Here is a 17,467-nt window from a genome sequence, read left to right on the forward strand (position 1 = left end):
ACCATTAGAATATATTATTAATGAGATAACAGGTTCTTTCCATGAATTGTTTTGAATTTTTGAATTTTTTCTGGTTTTAGGATTCCTTTGTGTAGTTAACATCAGGATGCTCCATCGGGATGCTCTGTTGAGATGCTCCAGGTACGTCCTTGTAGGAACGTTACCCTTGAAATTATAGGCACCATTATATTTTTTCACCATGTGAGAGAGACATCAAATGGAGAACGTTCCATCAGATCTAATATGTCAAATAGCTTTTGCCCTTAGTGTTTTCCATAGGAGTAAAGCATTGAGACACAATATATGAATGTAATGGTTTCTGCCAGAGCTCCTAATTATTTTAAGGATCAAGTGAATGTCAAGAAATGATATCTGCAAACATTACCACTTCTTACAATATTCCATTTAGGATCTGAGCCAGAGATGGATTCACAGATGGAGTCCTTCTGTTTTTTTTTATTCCTGAATCCTCATTGTCATTGATGAAGTTGAAGATATTTTTTTTCTTATTTTTTTCTTTTTTGGCTTGGATCAGCTCTTCAAATGCCCATGAATTTATTCTAAGACAGAAGTGCTGGAGAAAGCTTCATTACTGCTGGATAAAAATGCAAAACCATCATTCATTTTTTAATTTAGGCTCTGCTTAACGTGTTGGAGGTTGTAATCAATTACATTAACACATGATGCAATGTGACTCATTTGAGCAATTTCAATCAGGATTTCATCCTCATCGTACTGCTGAGACTGCTATATTGAAAGAAAATAATGACCCTTTGATTACAACAAGGGATATTGTCTTTCGTGATTTTGCTGGACCTTTTGGCAGCTCTTGATGTAGTTAATCGTGACATTTTATTGGCTGCTTGATAGATTCAGAAAGAATTTTCTCGAATAAAATTAAAGCCAGTTCCAAGTGTTATCTCTCAGTGATCCATTTAAATGTGTCAGTTTAGCAAGGTTGTTGGTCTGCTACCTTAGGATCGAGGAGCACTGAAAGTGTTACTTACCCGTTATTTTGCTTGTTTGTTTGTTTGTCATTTCTTCAGATACACTTACTTGTAATATCATGATTTTTAAGGATACTACAATTTTTTGCAGTGAACATGCTATAGCATTAGGAAAGCAAATCCAAATATTCTACATGTTGATAATTTATTAGCTGGATCTTACCAGCAAAAGTGACTTTAGATCCCAAAGTCATTTTCAATTGTATTTGCTGCTAAAAATTGACTGCTGTGATGCAGTTATAAGCATAGAAAGCATATGTGACATAATTGATTTTTTTGGATCACACAGATTACAAACAACAGCAAAAAATATTTCATTTTTGGAATAGCCCTTTGTGTGAGGACTATGCAGTATGGAATTCTCTTAGTGTGCCCCAAGTGTTTCAGTTGAAGAGCCTGCTCCTATAGCTGTTTAGTCCCAAATAAACACTCATAGGCTTATATTAAATATGAATTGTTAGGCCAATGGATCAGACTTCTTAATGGTGATCGCTCTCTCTCTCTTAATTATTAACCCATAACTATTGATCTGTGTATATCCACATGGCCTTATTTTACTGGAGAACATCCAGGTTTTCTACCGTCCCAGTAGCTACATAGCATCTCTCTCTGGAGACTGCTTCCCAGCCATTTTTCTTCCCAGAATTCTCCTATCAGATAGTCGCGTCTATACTGCCTGTATGGCTACTGGTGAATCAGCATTTATTCATTAAGCAATAAGAGAAACATATTTGCAGCATGAAAAAGGACATCCCCCATCATGTGGGTGCTTTTACCGCTCATGAATTTCAGAACTTAACTCTACTTGTTCGATCTGATTATTTCTGTGACTAATGTGATTCATAAAACTCTATCTCTGTGCCTGACATGTCAATCATATTCACTGCGTGATTGCCACAAACCTCTGAGATGGTGACCTAGAAACTCATACCTTCATTTCCTTTGCACAACTACTTTTGTGGAGACAATAGAACACACATAAAAACAATGAAATTTTATACTTTAGGTTATTCATGGGTTATTATCCTACATTGAGTATTAAATGACTTTGAATTTGCATATTTATCTGAATGAGTAATCTCATACAGGTTAAGTATAGGTCAAATCATTTAGTTTTAATATCATTAGAGTAAACTACTGTGAGTTTTATATACTCCATATAATATCCAGGTACAGCTTTAATAACTCAGGATATTTTTCAATCAACATAAACTATTTGGCATTTTCTTTCTTTGGTGTTTATTACAAATTATCACTGATTTTATTTACTGTAGATTTTTACTGCCCAAACATTGGACACTTAGTACTTGCTAATTTAAATTTATAACCCTTAAACGTGAGTATTTTTAAGCTGCTTTTTTCTTTTGCCCCTTTTTATTTTCTTGCATGTGTATTAGAAAAAAATCACAAAACACTCAGTAGACAGCATGTCCATGCCCTCTCCTTCTTACTTTCCTTGCACAGCACACATTGTTATTAACAATTACTCTAGAGTAAATATGGGAGCTGTAAAACATGAGACAACTTTTCTTTCAATTTATTTATCTTGAAGAGGTTACTTGACCAGTGTTGTATTTTTTTCAGATTTCCTAAGTATTTTACCATCAGTGCATGATATGTTTGAAAATTTATTTGAGTTTTCACTGATGATTGTTATCGAATTTTTTAAACAGTAACATCTCTAGGGCTTAGTAAGTTGATGGTTTTGTGATAAATTAGTGGAATCATTCATGTTTAGAAATTGTTCATAAGAGTCCATTTCCTATGGAGGGATACTATTTTAGTGCAGATACACAGAGAAGAACCTAGGACCTTCCCCCAAAATATATTACAGACTTTATGAATCCCCAATGGATGGCCTCACTATCCTTGGGGAGTGAGTCGAAGGGTGAGTTTGGAGGGTCACTAGGGATATGGAGGGATGGGAGGGAGAGGGAATGGTGGGGGATTAATATGTAAAATAAGATTGTTTCTAAACTTTAAAAATTGCTAATAAGAGAAGTTGGCATTAATTTCTCTAAGTTTCAATCGGTTTGATACTATAAAGTTTCTCATAATTAATATTATGTCTATAAAATTTATCAATATCTTAGTATGTCCTAATTATGTTCTTAAATAGTGAGGTAGATTAAGATGATATAAAAAATTAAACCTCAGAAACCTTGAATAACTTTGATATATTAAATATATAAAATAAAATTGTATTATATAAAATTTATAACACAATTTGTTCATTATTTTTCTGAATGTGTAATTCATGATTATATAAATTTTAGCACTAAATTTCAATTTTAAATATCTAAAAATAAAAGTCTTGTCTTTAAATCAATCTTACTTGGCAAGTTTTTTAAATTTTTCTAGGTTTAGAATGTTCTCCTACAAAATGGAAATATTTTTAAAATTAGTAAAATTTCTAAACAATTAAACACTGATTAGATAGGATAGGACTTTAGGAGTAGAATATATTTAATAGAAATTTGCTTATGCCTAGACTATTCATTATAATCACCCTTTATGAGATTAAGGTTGTATTAGGGGAAATTTTTCATTAAGTCTAAATTACCAGGACTGTAATCAGTTATAAGGAACCAAGTGCAACAGTGTAGGATGTCATAAAAATTGCATATTCACTTTAGTATTTCCATATTCAGTTTAGTATGGGCACTCAGTCTGAAGATCCTTTATTATATTTTATAGTCTGGAAAGACAGGTATGCTCAGGAGATTAGAGTAGAAATATGGGTATTGACCATGAAACCATAATAAGAACAAGCATTCTCCACAGATCATTTTGTGCATTGTTTCTGAAGCTCATAAGGTAGAGCAAGTCAAGTTATGTGGAGAAAGAGGCACTCTTCTCAAGACATGACCTCAAACCCTGATGTCTTCTAACCTTATTGTCATTTAAACTCTCATCTTCCTTTTTGTTTTTTTGCTTCCTTACTTTTACTCAAAAATTAGGTTCCCTTGTTTTTTTTAATTCTTTTTCTATATTTATTGATAATCATTGCCACATTTCTAAATTAGACTGATCTTCACATTAAGAGACACTTTAATGTTATTAATCTTAAATTACTAAAATGTAAGCTCTCCGTGACTAAAGCATATTTAGCCATCCACCTTTCTTTCCATCATCAACGCTTTATTCAGATATCCAGTCACTTATTTTATATTTTGTTTATCTCCCTATCATTCTTGTATCTATCAGGAGATTTTGATGTTTCTAGACTGCAGTAAAGTATCACGATGAAGCTGTAACCAAGTAATAAAAAATAAAATAGCAATAAAATTGAATAAACTCGTTTCAAGAGCATCTTGAAGTTTGCATTAAGAAATTCTCCAACATTTGTACTAAGCTATGTTTTAGGTTGACTTTTCTTTGATCCCTTAGAAATTGAGTGTCCAGTCTGTTAACAAGTAATGTGTACAGATCTGCCTTGACACAGCTTACTTTTCTTTGTTATAGCCCCCATTTTGTTCATAAGGTGACCACAGTATATGAAATCTAGACAATCATGAGCCACTGAGTGTTTCTTTCGTGATGCTAGACATGTTAGCATGTGTATGATAAAATTATAGGTTCATTATATTGAACAGGACTTGCTTGTGTCTAATTCAGACTGTAAGCCCTAGTTTCCCAAAGGATCATGTGAGCCACTTGCTTGTTGCATCTCGTGACACTTTCTCCCTATCAATTACAAGAAATTGTATTTTGTGCAATCCTCGGTCTGACTATTTCTCTCTTAGTGTTTGGGAAAATTTCTGCATTTGCGAATCTTTTTCTCATAAAATCATTATCAGACTATGTGTGTAATGGAGTCCTCAATTAGTCTAGGTAATAGAGTGGAGTCAGATATAGAGAGAAAGGTTGAGAGATCAGAGAGAAGGAGCAAGGCACACCACAACTAAACTCCTAAGTGTCTCAGCAGAGAACAATTTCTTGTTTCTCCCTGCTTATATCCTGTGTCAGACCAATTATATCACTTCCTGTCTGTCTATACCGACCTTCAGAACTCTATGGTAAGCTAGTGGCAAGCTCCATTCTCTGACCCCCAGACAGGCTTTGTTTGTGCAAGAAAGATATCACCATATATGTGAAACATGTAAAATGTAGGATAATTTCACTTGATGATTCTTCTCTTACTCATTTTTAATCAAACATAGTTTATGATCTTATAAAAAAACATCCATTTGAATCTTGTATTTTGTCAATAGCTTCACTGAGCCATTTATTTGGTCCACCCTATGACACTTCCATCAGCTTGTCTCAAAGCATTTTATGAATCATCTCTAGAAAGTCTGATTAAAGATTTGGACACTATGGTAAGAAAATTCCTTTATAAAATGAATTCCAAGGGAAAAAATAAACTAATGCATAGCTCTTCAGTTAATGCCAATTTCATCAGACAGATGTAATTTTACTTAACTTGTAATAATATTTTAAGGCTATTTTGGAAACAAATTTCCATTTGGCTTGGACACAAAAAAAGAACATAGTTCCTACATTGAAACTTCTTCTAATCAACATCTAACACACGTGAAATCATACTAGATACCAGGAACAATAAAGCATGACCATCACCAGGCCTGATAATCTTAGAAGATGCTGAGAAAGGAACTAATTCACACTTTGACTATGAAAGTTGAAATAGTAAATTTTTTTAAAGAATACTTTGCCATGAAAAGAAACATTACATTTACTGATAACTGGGACTGTGTTGTGTCATTTAAAACAACTTGAGAATATTTATGCAATTTTATATAATTTTGACTATTGTGATTAGACATATAAGTAATATATTTACAGTGCCATTATACACTATATTTATTTTTAAAGGTGTATTATATATTCATGTTTTATTTCCAAAGAGATACTACATTTATTATTTTCATTAATATAATTAATTTAAATAGAATTTATTTATAGCATTAATAAATTAAACATTTTCAATTATTATAATTTTTTTATATGGTTTATTTTTATTTTTATTATGGTTTATGTCATGATATAGACATGTGTTTGCTTTATTAGTCTTTTATGACAAGGGAAACTCTTTCCTAAAGCCATTCATTAATGTAGATCAGTGAATTAAAATGATATTTTAAAAATATGATTCATTAGTGTATATCCAAATTCATTAGCTGCTTTTCAAATTATAAACCATAATTTAAAATTTTAAAATTATAAAAGTGTTGACTTTTTAACATGTTTATCTAGAACAATTATGAAACTGATCAATGAAAACTTTGCTAAAATTATTTGAAAGTTTATATAATAATGATGCCTCAAAGATTTATGGTAAGTAATAGAATCGAGCATGTTAAGAGATGGCACACATATTAGGAAATGAGGAAGTATCTTTGCTCTGCAAAGTTATAAGTCTTTCTGTCATCACAAAATTCCCCAGAAGATGTCAATGCAAGGCTGTACAAAATTATATTTCAAGTTGAAAACTAAATTAAATCATTGAAAAATCTGGGGACATTCATGTCTGCTCCAAATAACGACATCCTAGTGTGTGTATTCAATTAAGAATTGTTAGGCAATACAAAATAAGGTAAACAATTAGTTACATGTTGGAAGACAAGCTGGAGAAAGTGATATTACCAAATACCTGAAATCACAAGTTATATATGAAGCCTATTAAAATAAGTCTGTAAATATCTTGCATCATCTAAAATAATTTCAATTTTACTATGTGTTAAACATAGCAGAACTTTTAAAACTGTTTGGAAAATTAATGTTAAAATTGATTTATACTTTCAGAATTTATAAAAGCTATAATTTTATCATATATGCTATCATATGTGTGTGTATGTATCTTTTAAGCAGATGTCTAGTACTTCATCATATAACATGAACATCAGTATTACACAGTCTTAAAATATTTGACATAGTTTACCATACTCATGGGTTTGTTTGTGCAACTATTCACCCAGTCAGTGTTTTGAAAATACACATATGTACTATCACCTGTCCTTTGCAGAATTTAGTAAGAAACATACCTTATAGAAAGTTTAATATGACCAAAATAGCAGATTTCAAAAGCAGTTAAATTTTTGTTTAATGTCTTGTTTTAAATATTGTTTTTGAGTATTTCTTATAAGTATTGTTCTAACATAATTTTGCCTCCTTGCTCTGCCTTCATTTTCCCCATGTCCCTCCCAATCAACATTTGAGAAACACTAGGCAATTGTTTAGTTTATTACAAAAAAATTTGTGTACTAAAACAAAAATATGCCAATTGTTATCTAAATTAAAATTTTCTGCAATAATTTATATCACAAAATTCTGAGTATATTGATAATGAGATCATATTCATCAAGTGTGGCGATCATCCACCTCCCTAGCTAGTTTACCATAAAACACATTCATAAGTATGTTTCAAAGCAGATGAGCATGAGAATCATTAGATAAATTGATAGAATTGTGTATTTGTCTGTGAACATATTTTGAGATGTAACAGTATTAAAATATTATAAAATGAAAAAGGAAAGGAAATCATATTTGGGAAAGCTTTTGATCACGGGAAATATTATCTACACAACCTGATTTTTCATTTCTCACCTGCCTTGAGTGTAATGCTGTTGATGTGTAAATTGATCATCATTCACTTTCACAACTTATTAGACTGATCCATTCCAGAATGTGACATATGGATAGATGGATTTCATTGTTAATCACATTATATATTTATTCAGAAGATATACGTTAGTGTGCCTTTCACATTTTGTTGGAGAAAACGTACTTTATGATAACTTTGCTATTTCCTTAAATATGTGTTATTTTATATAGTAATGAAAATTTTAATTTTATTTAGTGATGAGATATTATTTTATTGTTTGTTTTTCATATATGCATTTATAATTTCTAAAAGTATGTGTTAACATTTTGACACATATCACATTGTGGTGAATGAAATGACAAACACATCGAATTGACGTTTCAGAATATCCTGGTCTGCAAAGCTTGATGATATAGCACCTAGAGAAACTCCAGTGAAACTTTGTGCAGTGGGAGATCATGTTCAGTAAATATCTGATCATAAAAATACTGCTCATAAAAACATGAGCTTACTCTTACTGTCAAAATGATATCGGTTACTATTTATTTCTTCCCACCACATCACTACCAACAAAAATTACCTAGATAAATAAATAATAGGTAAATGATAAAGATCAAATTAATGGACAACACACTTGGCATAGCAATGAATCTTAGAACAGAACACTATGGAAAATAATGTTGTTACTACTATCAACATTATCCATATCTTTCACTTCACAGCATTCCTGAGCAGAATATACTCAAATAGACAAATAAAAATGCTGAACCTAATTCCTTTAAAGGCAAAATATGACAAGCTACAATCCAAAACAGTAAACACAAGCTAAACTATGTATATTTTATGTTACACAATAAAATGAGATATTGACAAGAAAGAGCAAAAATACACTCTCCAATTTTATAGAATAGACTTATAAGTTAAGTGAATTGTTCAGTCACAAAATATAAAAATCCATACTTGCATATAGACATCACTAATGAAATAATTTATTTACTTGCTCAGCATAATTAATATGTACTAGAAACAAAGTTAAAACTGGATGCAGAACCTGTGTGAGAAAGAAGTGAGATGTTTACCTGGGGTTCAACTTACAATGAAATGCAAAACATATCTTTCAACACCTGTTAAAACTATTTGTCAAATTCACATTTAACTTTTCTTATGTTAGGTAATATGTATCCTCTTTCTATGTTTCCAAGTGCTCACTTAAATTTTTGATATGAATTGATAATGCAATTAATTTGAACTTTTTTTTACAAATATTACAAATGTAATGATTTTTCAAAAATGTCTTTAGAGCAGCAATTGTACAGATAATAAAAGTTGAATTTTCTTGAAATAGTGGCTGCATGTGAACTGTAATCTCTTAAAAGATGTGGCAGGATTCCTGATTCACACACTAAGGGATATTATTAATATGTATTTGACTTATCTTGTTTTTGGTCAAATAAGTTATGTACCCAAATATGAGACGGTCTAACCTACTGTGCTCTTGGGTTTTATCCAAGAACCCCATAATGGATGTACTGTAATGTCACTTTAGAAGGTTTCCTGTACTGTTTGATGTTGATGGGATCAGAAAAGGAGTTTCAAAGGGCAACATGAAAGAGACATAAGGTGTTCAATTCAAATGTCATGGAAGATGATCTTATGAACAACATCAAAGGTCCTCCATACTCTGTTACACACACACATACACACACACACACACGTGCACGTGCGTGTGCACACATATACTGTCAGTTATAGATCAAATATATTTGAATTAAATATTACAATGTCAAATGAAATACTACAGTGTGAACATGTGAACAGGGAAACATGAAAATATATTTATATAAATTGTGTTTTAATTTTCAAAGAAATTTTTTGCATAAATGTAATTAAAGCTCAATTATATTTTAAAGTAATCAACTCTATTAAAGTTGGTAACATTATATACACTTACATTGATCAATAATAATACTTTTAACAGCTTCTGAAATTGTCAGCTGATAAATTGTCATTACTTGAATTTGTGTGTGTTTGTGTGCGTGTCTGTGAGTGTGTGCATATGTGTATGTTTGACCTATATAAATATTATCAACATGCTCAATTTAAATATCATTATCATATTTACTAATGAAGTTAAGTATTGCAGCCATTATTCTTTGCCTAAATCAGTTCTGAACAGTGGCCTAGGGGATGTCCTTCTGCAATGTAGTATTGATCTTGTATTTGCAAAGCTTTAGGATCCATTCTTGGCACTAGAAAGAGAAACTCTGCAAACAGAACCTTTACAGCTGAAAACTCTGAATATTTGATCTACATTTCTACATTTCTTGAATGCCAGTGTATTCCATGTACCCCTGTATTGGTCAATTTCTGAAGCCTCTGCCTAGATGCTAATATCCTAAATGCCAAAAGTGATCATTATTTTTTCTATCCGATATGAAGCCACTTGTTAGATATCTCAGGTCATCCTACTGTGTATCCCTGTGATAGTTGATCTTGATGATGAACTTGAAGCAGTTCAGAATCATTGTGAAAACAAATCTCTGAGTATGTACTTGATAATTTTCCTAATTACATTAATTGCAAGGTGACTACTCACGCTACGTATAGGAGCTACTATCCCATTGGTTATGGTCAATTGCTGAAAGAAAGAACAAAATGTGCCGTGATTAAGAATTCATCTCCACCCATTTTCTGATTGCAGATTCAGCCTGACAAGCACCCTAGATTTCTGCTGCCTTGCCTTTCATATCAAACATGTTTGTACCCCTCAACCAAAAACTAAATGAACTTCCTTCCTAATTGCTTCTGTCAGAGGATAATAGCAAAAAGACAAGGAACTGGCACAGAAAATTGATGCCCATAAACCGAGATGAAACTAACCATGTGGTTCTTAAGCCATTGGAACTGGAATGTGAAATGACTTTGAAAGAATTGGAAGGCTGGACCATTAAGTGGCCTGTCCCACAAAGGCCCCAAAGTATGATCTAAGTAAACATATATAGGCCATATCCTTGGGAATTTGATAGACAAGAATGTTGATAGGAACATGAACAGGGACAGCCCAGGTAATGAGTTTTCAAAGGACAAGAACTCTATCAGAAAATGGGATGTGAATATTTTGTAATATCATGTAATAATGTTTTTTGTAATATCAGGTTCTGTGTATGTCCTGAAAACAGAGTAATAATAAGTATTATGGTAATGGGCTAAAGAATACTTTAGGCCTTCAACCTTTATTTTTTGTTGTAAGGATAAGGGGTTAGTCATAGGATAAGAATAACTAACCAGGAAAAACAAAAAGTGGATAAAAGCTGAAATACTTCATATCAATTTCCATTTAAGAATATTAACCTATTGCTGGGAAGTGATGGCACATGCCTTTAATCCCAGCACTCAGGAGGCAGAGGTAGGCAGATCTCTGTGAGTTCGAGGCCAGGCTGGACCGACAGCCTCCAAAACAATACAGAGAAACCCTGTCTCATAAAACCAAAAGAAAAAAAAAGAATATTAACCTATTAAGTGCTCCTCACAATTCAAGTCTAGCTCTATAAAAATATTAATATTTTGCAGGAATACATACATGACTAAATTGGGTTTAAGTATACAAAATTTTAAATAATGAGGTGTTCTATTTTCATAGCTTCAAAAAGTAAAAATGTATTTAACATAATTAAAGAGTGGAAAGAACTATTTTATCTCACCTTTTGAAGGAAGAGCATCCCAACACAGCAATAAAGTCATGGGGTGAGAGAGGCTTATGACTGGGATGCCATAATCACATGAAGAACTACAGGCAGTTAATGACTGTTGAGCGGACAAGACAATCCCTGCTAGATTATATTTTTGGAAGTCTACGAGAACTTACTGACCAACAACACCAAAATAATAAGTGATTCCTAGCAATGGGAATATTATATTTTAACTTGTGTTGACTAGTAGGGAATTATTGCTCCACCATAAGGTATTATCATTTAAACTCTTCACATAAAATAAGTATGAGAAAGTGACAAGAACTTGTGGATTGACCAGTCATAAACCTACTAGAAAAACTCCCACTATTGATGCTGAACAAATAAAAATATTATTCAACATAGTATTAATGATTCCTAATGGCTTCTCATTATACTCATGGATTATGGCATTACTCAACCCTCATCAAATAAGATTCATTTGTAGTTGCTTTTAGTTAGCACAGAGATCGTAGTTAGCACAGTAGATATTATTTGGAGAATAAGAAGTGATAGAGTGCTCAGAATTAAATGGGACCTTATGTCATACTCCTTTTCAGAAGACTCAAGGGCAATTGTTAAAGATGTGGTAGAAATAATATAACAGCCAGAGGCACAGAATGATTTGAAAAGCAAGTTGCTTTCTGGATACAACAGAGCAGATGCTCTTATGAACTCACAGTGGTTTTGACAGCATGCAAATCTCCAAGCTAAACACAATACCAGCATGAAGAGGGAAAGGGACCATGGGGTCCTACCACTCTTTAAAAAGATATGGACTACTGATTACTACTCCAAAACAGGAGTCACTGTCAGTGAAGGTTGTTACTCCAGGTATGCTAACATGGACCACATATATAAAATTATTATAGACAGACCAAATCAGAATTTCTATTGTTTTGATTTTAGCAAAATGACTGAGTACCAGATGAATAGGGAAAATAAATGGATCTAAGACAAATTATGGAAGAGGGTTAATATGCTCAAAATAAACCACATGAAATTCAAATAAAGTCAACCAATAAAAACCTAACCATAATCACTGTACAGCTTCTCAACTTTACACCAAAATGTGTCACATTTAAGTCATGAACAAATATCATATCTCATAGATCCACATTTCAAATGCAGAATCCACCCAGTACAACTTCACTTCCCATGGTTTTACTAATTCAAACTATACTTGAAACTTTAAGGTGAAATCTGATCTGAAACTGAAGGTAATTTTTAACTGCGAATTCCAACAGGAAACAACTCACACAACAGAGTAGAAAGGTTTAATTTACATAAAGAAGGAATGAGAATGTAACAGAGATGATAGAACTGATGACAAATCAAAATCCCACAGGGAAAACAACAAAGCTATAGTAATGCATCAGGATTCTGGGTCTCATGACTGAAAACACTGGGTTTTAAAGGCTAAGGTTGTCATAACCCACATTTAAATAGGATGTTGCATAAATAGCCTCTCTCTTGAACCAGTGCCACAAGACACCTAAAGCTTTCTTCTGTGATTGTCATATAATTCTATCATCCACTGTTTACTTCATAGTTTTGTGTTTTGCTTTCATTGTGACCCAAATGTTCTTACTCAAAGATCCACATAACATCTCTGAAATACAAGTCTCCATTTAGAGCCTCTGCTACTATACTCTATTTTCAATTTTACTGAAGTACTTTGTACTTTCATTATTTTCTAAGCTATATTTATTTCGATTCTCTGTTCAGTTATTAATTTTCTGCTGGAAACAGTGTGGTCAGGATTTTGTCAGTTTTGTTTGCTAATATTACTATATAAAGCAGTTCATTTTGTACATTCAACTAACTGTTGAACAAATGAGTAAGAGAATTCTTGATTAATTTCACATGCTTCTCAGATAAAGAAATACATTTTATTAGCATGACATTTTTGTCGAATGTCCTAACTCAAGTCTACACCCTGATGTTTGTTCCTAAGCAGTGTTCTTGTCTAATTACCATCATTGGCTCATTCTCTGACCCCTTTTAAGAGTAACACTACTGATACCTTTTAAAAACAGAAAGGAATGTAATAAGTTCTCCTAGTAAGAGCCCTTGCTGACAGATACAAACCCATTCTTTTTTTATTTAAATTAGAAACATGAATGCTTCACATGTCAGTCCCAGCTCCCTCTCCCAGCCCCCTTATGCCCTACCCAATCCCCACACCATTCCCCAAGGCCCTTCCCCATGTGTCAAAGCTGAGAGAGCATCCCCACGTGTAATGGGCTCCCAAAGTTCATTTGTATGCCATGGTAAACACTGATCTACCCAAGGTCCCAGAAATTGCTGAGGCCTCCTCCCTAAAAGTACATTCTTCATGAGTCCCCTACTGGCCTCTCAGCCATCGTCCTGGGATTCAAGAGCTCCCTATTGTCCGGTCAGCTTTGTTTTTATATAAATTTTTTATTATTTTAATTTTAAATAGCTTGTTTTACATGCCAATCCCAGTTCCCTCTCCCTCCCCTCCTCCTGCAATCCCCACCGCCCCCCCATCCTCCCACCCTATTGCCAATTCCTTCCACATAGGGGATATCTAGAGTCTGTCATTTCACTCAGGGTAGGGTCCAGGCACTCCCCTAAGAGTCCAGGCTGAGAGACCATCCCTCTTTGTGTTATGGACACACGATGTCTGTTAGTATTCGAGGGATAAACACTGATCCACTGCTCAGGACCCCATAGGTTGCCCACCAACTCTCACATTCAGGGGGTCTGGATCAGTCCCATGCTGGCCTCCCAGCTGTCAGTCTGGGGTCCAAGAGCTCTCCCCTGCTAGGATCGGCTGTCTCTGCTGGTTTTGCCAGCCCATTCTTTGCCAATTTGCTCATAGCTCCTCTCTCTCTGTCGCTGGGTTCCTTGGGTTCAGCTCTCTATCCTTGCAACCTCTGCTCACAATAAAATAAAATAAGATTTAAACATAAACAAAATAAAAGAGAGACAGGAGAAAAAATTAGTCTTGTCCTGGAAGCTATAGTATGACACAGTAATTCTCACAGTAAGCCATTTTATGCTGATGTCTTTACTAGCAAATTTTCATTGTGTATTTACAGGATGACTGAGTAACTCCAGAATCACAGAGGAGTCTTTGCTGAGACCACCGAATCATCCACTCCACCAGTCTCCCAACATGGCCGAACATGCTCTCAAGTGCCAGAGGAAGGTTGTCTTGAAGGCTGGCAGCACTGCACTCAACTGCTCGGAAATATTATCCTCCAGTTTCAATGGACTTGGGAATCGAAAAGGAGTGGTTTGATGGTCTCTGCATTAGAGGCTTCTCTCTTTTGTCATCCTGACTTCTATAAATTGGCTTTTGTTTTAAGCCAAACAATCCCGCCTTTCTTTCATTTCCCGTGACTTCAGGTAGAGGGTTCTCTGAAGTGCTCCTGACTGGCTTACTAGTCCTGTAGCTGAAAGTGCCTGGCTTTCTACATTTTGGGCAGACATGCTACTTAGAGAGAACAGTTTCTCACATTCGTGTGGCTCAGGAATGACAGCAAAGCAAGAACCAGCTCTATACACATTCTCGCTTCTGGTCTTGCTCTGGCATGGTTTTAATGTTATATGCACATCAAAAAGTAAAGAATTCAGTTCGTGTTCTCTGAGGTGCCCAGAAAAAAATTGTCAGAAATGGAATGCCAGGATCGCTGGAACAAAGGCCTCTCTCAAGAACATAAGTCAAGAAGAGCTCAAGAAAGTTAATGTATTCATCATCATCACACTCAAGTTTCCAAACACCAACTGTTGGAAGTACTTTTTCCCTAACATTTCATGATCTTCTTTCTTTTGGGGCTTTCTTTTTGATTACATGTTTCCTTTTTATCACTGGGCTTACCAACCAACGGTAATTCCATATGACTTGAGGCATGTATATAGTTAAAAAAAAGAAAAATATAAAATTAACCATTATGTATTAAAATTGGTCTTATAAAGATTTTTAAAACAAAAAAAACAAAAACAAAACGAATCAGTGGTCTGCTCTGGGGCCTTTAGTTTCTGTTACACTGTAATGCTGGACTCTCACTGAAGTGTCTTTTGGTGTTCTGCTGTTCCTGCAGCTTTGGGTCTGCAGGATGGGTCCCTTCACATGTTCCAGTTGGGGTGGGGCCACACAGCTATGGTAAGCCCAGCAGCTCTCCCTTGCCCTCACCACCAGGGTGAGCTCCCCGGCTTTGCCTTGGTTAATTCACCCCTTGCATCTGTGAGCAAGGGGCTGGGCCAGTTTGCTTGCTTTTATGTCCTCAGGGTTAGTTCTCCAACACCTGCACTTTCACGGCCTGCTCTACTATGCTGCCCAGGCTCTACTATACTGGCATGGGGCAACTCTGATGCAGCTGATGAGGGGCAGGACAAGGTCTCCTGTTCTTAAGGCCTTAGTGCCAGCTCTCCGACATGCTTCATGCACTGATGGTGGAGTGAGGGTCATCTCTCTGCCGCCCATGCTGCCGCATGACAGAAGAGTGATGGGGACAGCTCTCCCTATGCTCACAACTTTGGGGATGCCTGACCCACACCTCTGCCAACAAGATTAGCATTGTTGTGCTGCCCAGGTGAGTTCCAGGGCCTGCTGTCCCGAGTATTGGAACTCATGGGGGACAGGGACATCTCTTCCCCACCCTTATGCCCTCAAAACCAGATCTCCCACCTGCCTCAGGCACTGATGGGGGAAAGGATATCTCCCAGACCATGGTGCCATATACATCTCTTTTTTTCAGAATCATCTGTTGTGTTTCATATTCCATGCTGACTTTTTCAGACATCACTATTACTCTTAATGCATTTTTCATCCCTATCATCCCTATGTCCATTCTTACTATCATTGCTATCATCATAATACTCTGATCTCCTTGTTTCTTGGTTATTTTACAGTTTTATTGTTAGGTACAAAAATGAACATTTCACTCATTAATTGATGAAAGACTAATTGAGGAAAATAAAAGAAAATGAATATATGTATCTAACATGTGAGTGCTAGACAAGCAACATACTCAACATAGACAGAACGGATTTATGAATTTTGCAAAATTCAGTTCATGTATTTTCCTAATGTCTCAATAAAGATAAATTTATTTTATGCTTTACATTAGTATACATTAATACTGAAAACATTGGAAAGACAGAGTGCTCTTAGTAACTTCACAGGTTTGCAGGAAAGTAATCCTGGGTTCGTAGATTGGTACAATGATAGAACCTATCAGGAACAAGAGATGGTAAGAGTGTCAAACTTCAGTTTACCATCAATACAAAGGGGGAAGCAGCTTTTCAAGATGTTAGAATACATGGCATGTTGTTGGTATAAGAAGGCATATGGTCCGGAAGTCACAGGCACATCAAAAGAACTTGAGTCCATGAGACTCAGGTCAGCTTCACTACTAAAATTGCTCTATTACGTACATTTCCTGCTAACAACAAGAATTATATCACAACAATCCAAAGTACAAGCCTCTAGCAAGTTAAAGCCTCCTAGAATACTTTTAAGAATGAACACACTACAGGGAGTTATCAAGGGGCTTCTGTAATGAGGAAAATGATGAATGGAAATGTCAAAAAGAAGAACATGCCTATATCCTTTCTGCTTCGGGCTGTGACTTCCTCTCTGTTAGAAACTGTGTTTTATTTAGTTCAGTTTGTAGATTTAAAACAACTGATTGTACATATTAAGTGCAAAATAAATAATTTTCAATTGAATTGATTAAAATAAATTAAACCCTTTGTAAATGTGTTTTGTCAAATATTAATTTATGGACATGGTGATGGCTGAACAAACATCACAAAGGAGACTGTAGGAAAGACTGCCTAACATATATCCTTGGAAAAGTAATGATTGAAAAAATAGAATGCCATGAATTTGAAGGAGAGAGGTAGGATATGGTTTGGAAGGAGGAAAGGGAAGGAAGAAATATAGCTATATTATGATCTCGAGAAAAAAAAAAGGGAAGGAAAGAAAGAAGTTTGTACTGGCTGGTTTTGTGTATCAACTTGAAAGCTAGAGTAGTAATAAAGGAAGCAGCCTCAGCTGACAAAATACCTCCTTGAGACCCAGCTATAGGAAATTTTTCAATTAATGGTCAATGTTGAGGACTAAGTCCATGGTGGTTGACGTCATCCACAAACTGGTGGTCTTGGATTCTACAAGAAAGCAGGTTCAGCAA

Source organism: Mesocricetus auratus, unplaced genomic scaffold (genome assembly GCF_017639785.1).
Source record: "Mesocricetus auratus isolate SY011 unplaced genomic scaffold, BCM_Maur_2.0 Super-Scaffold_2245, whole genome shotgun sequence".
In the NCBI taxonomy this organism is placed as follows: domain Eukaryota; kingdom Metazoa; phylum Chordata; class Mammalia; order Rodentia; family Cricetidae; genus Mesocricetus; species Mesocricetus auratus.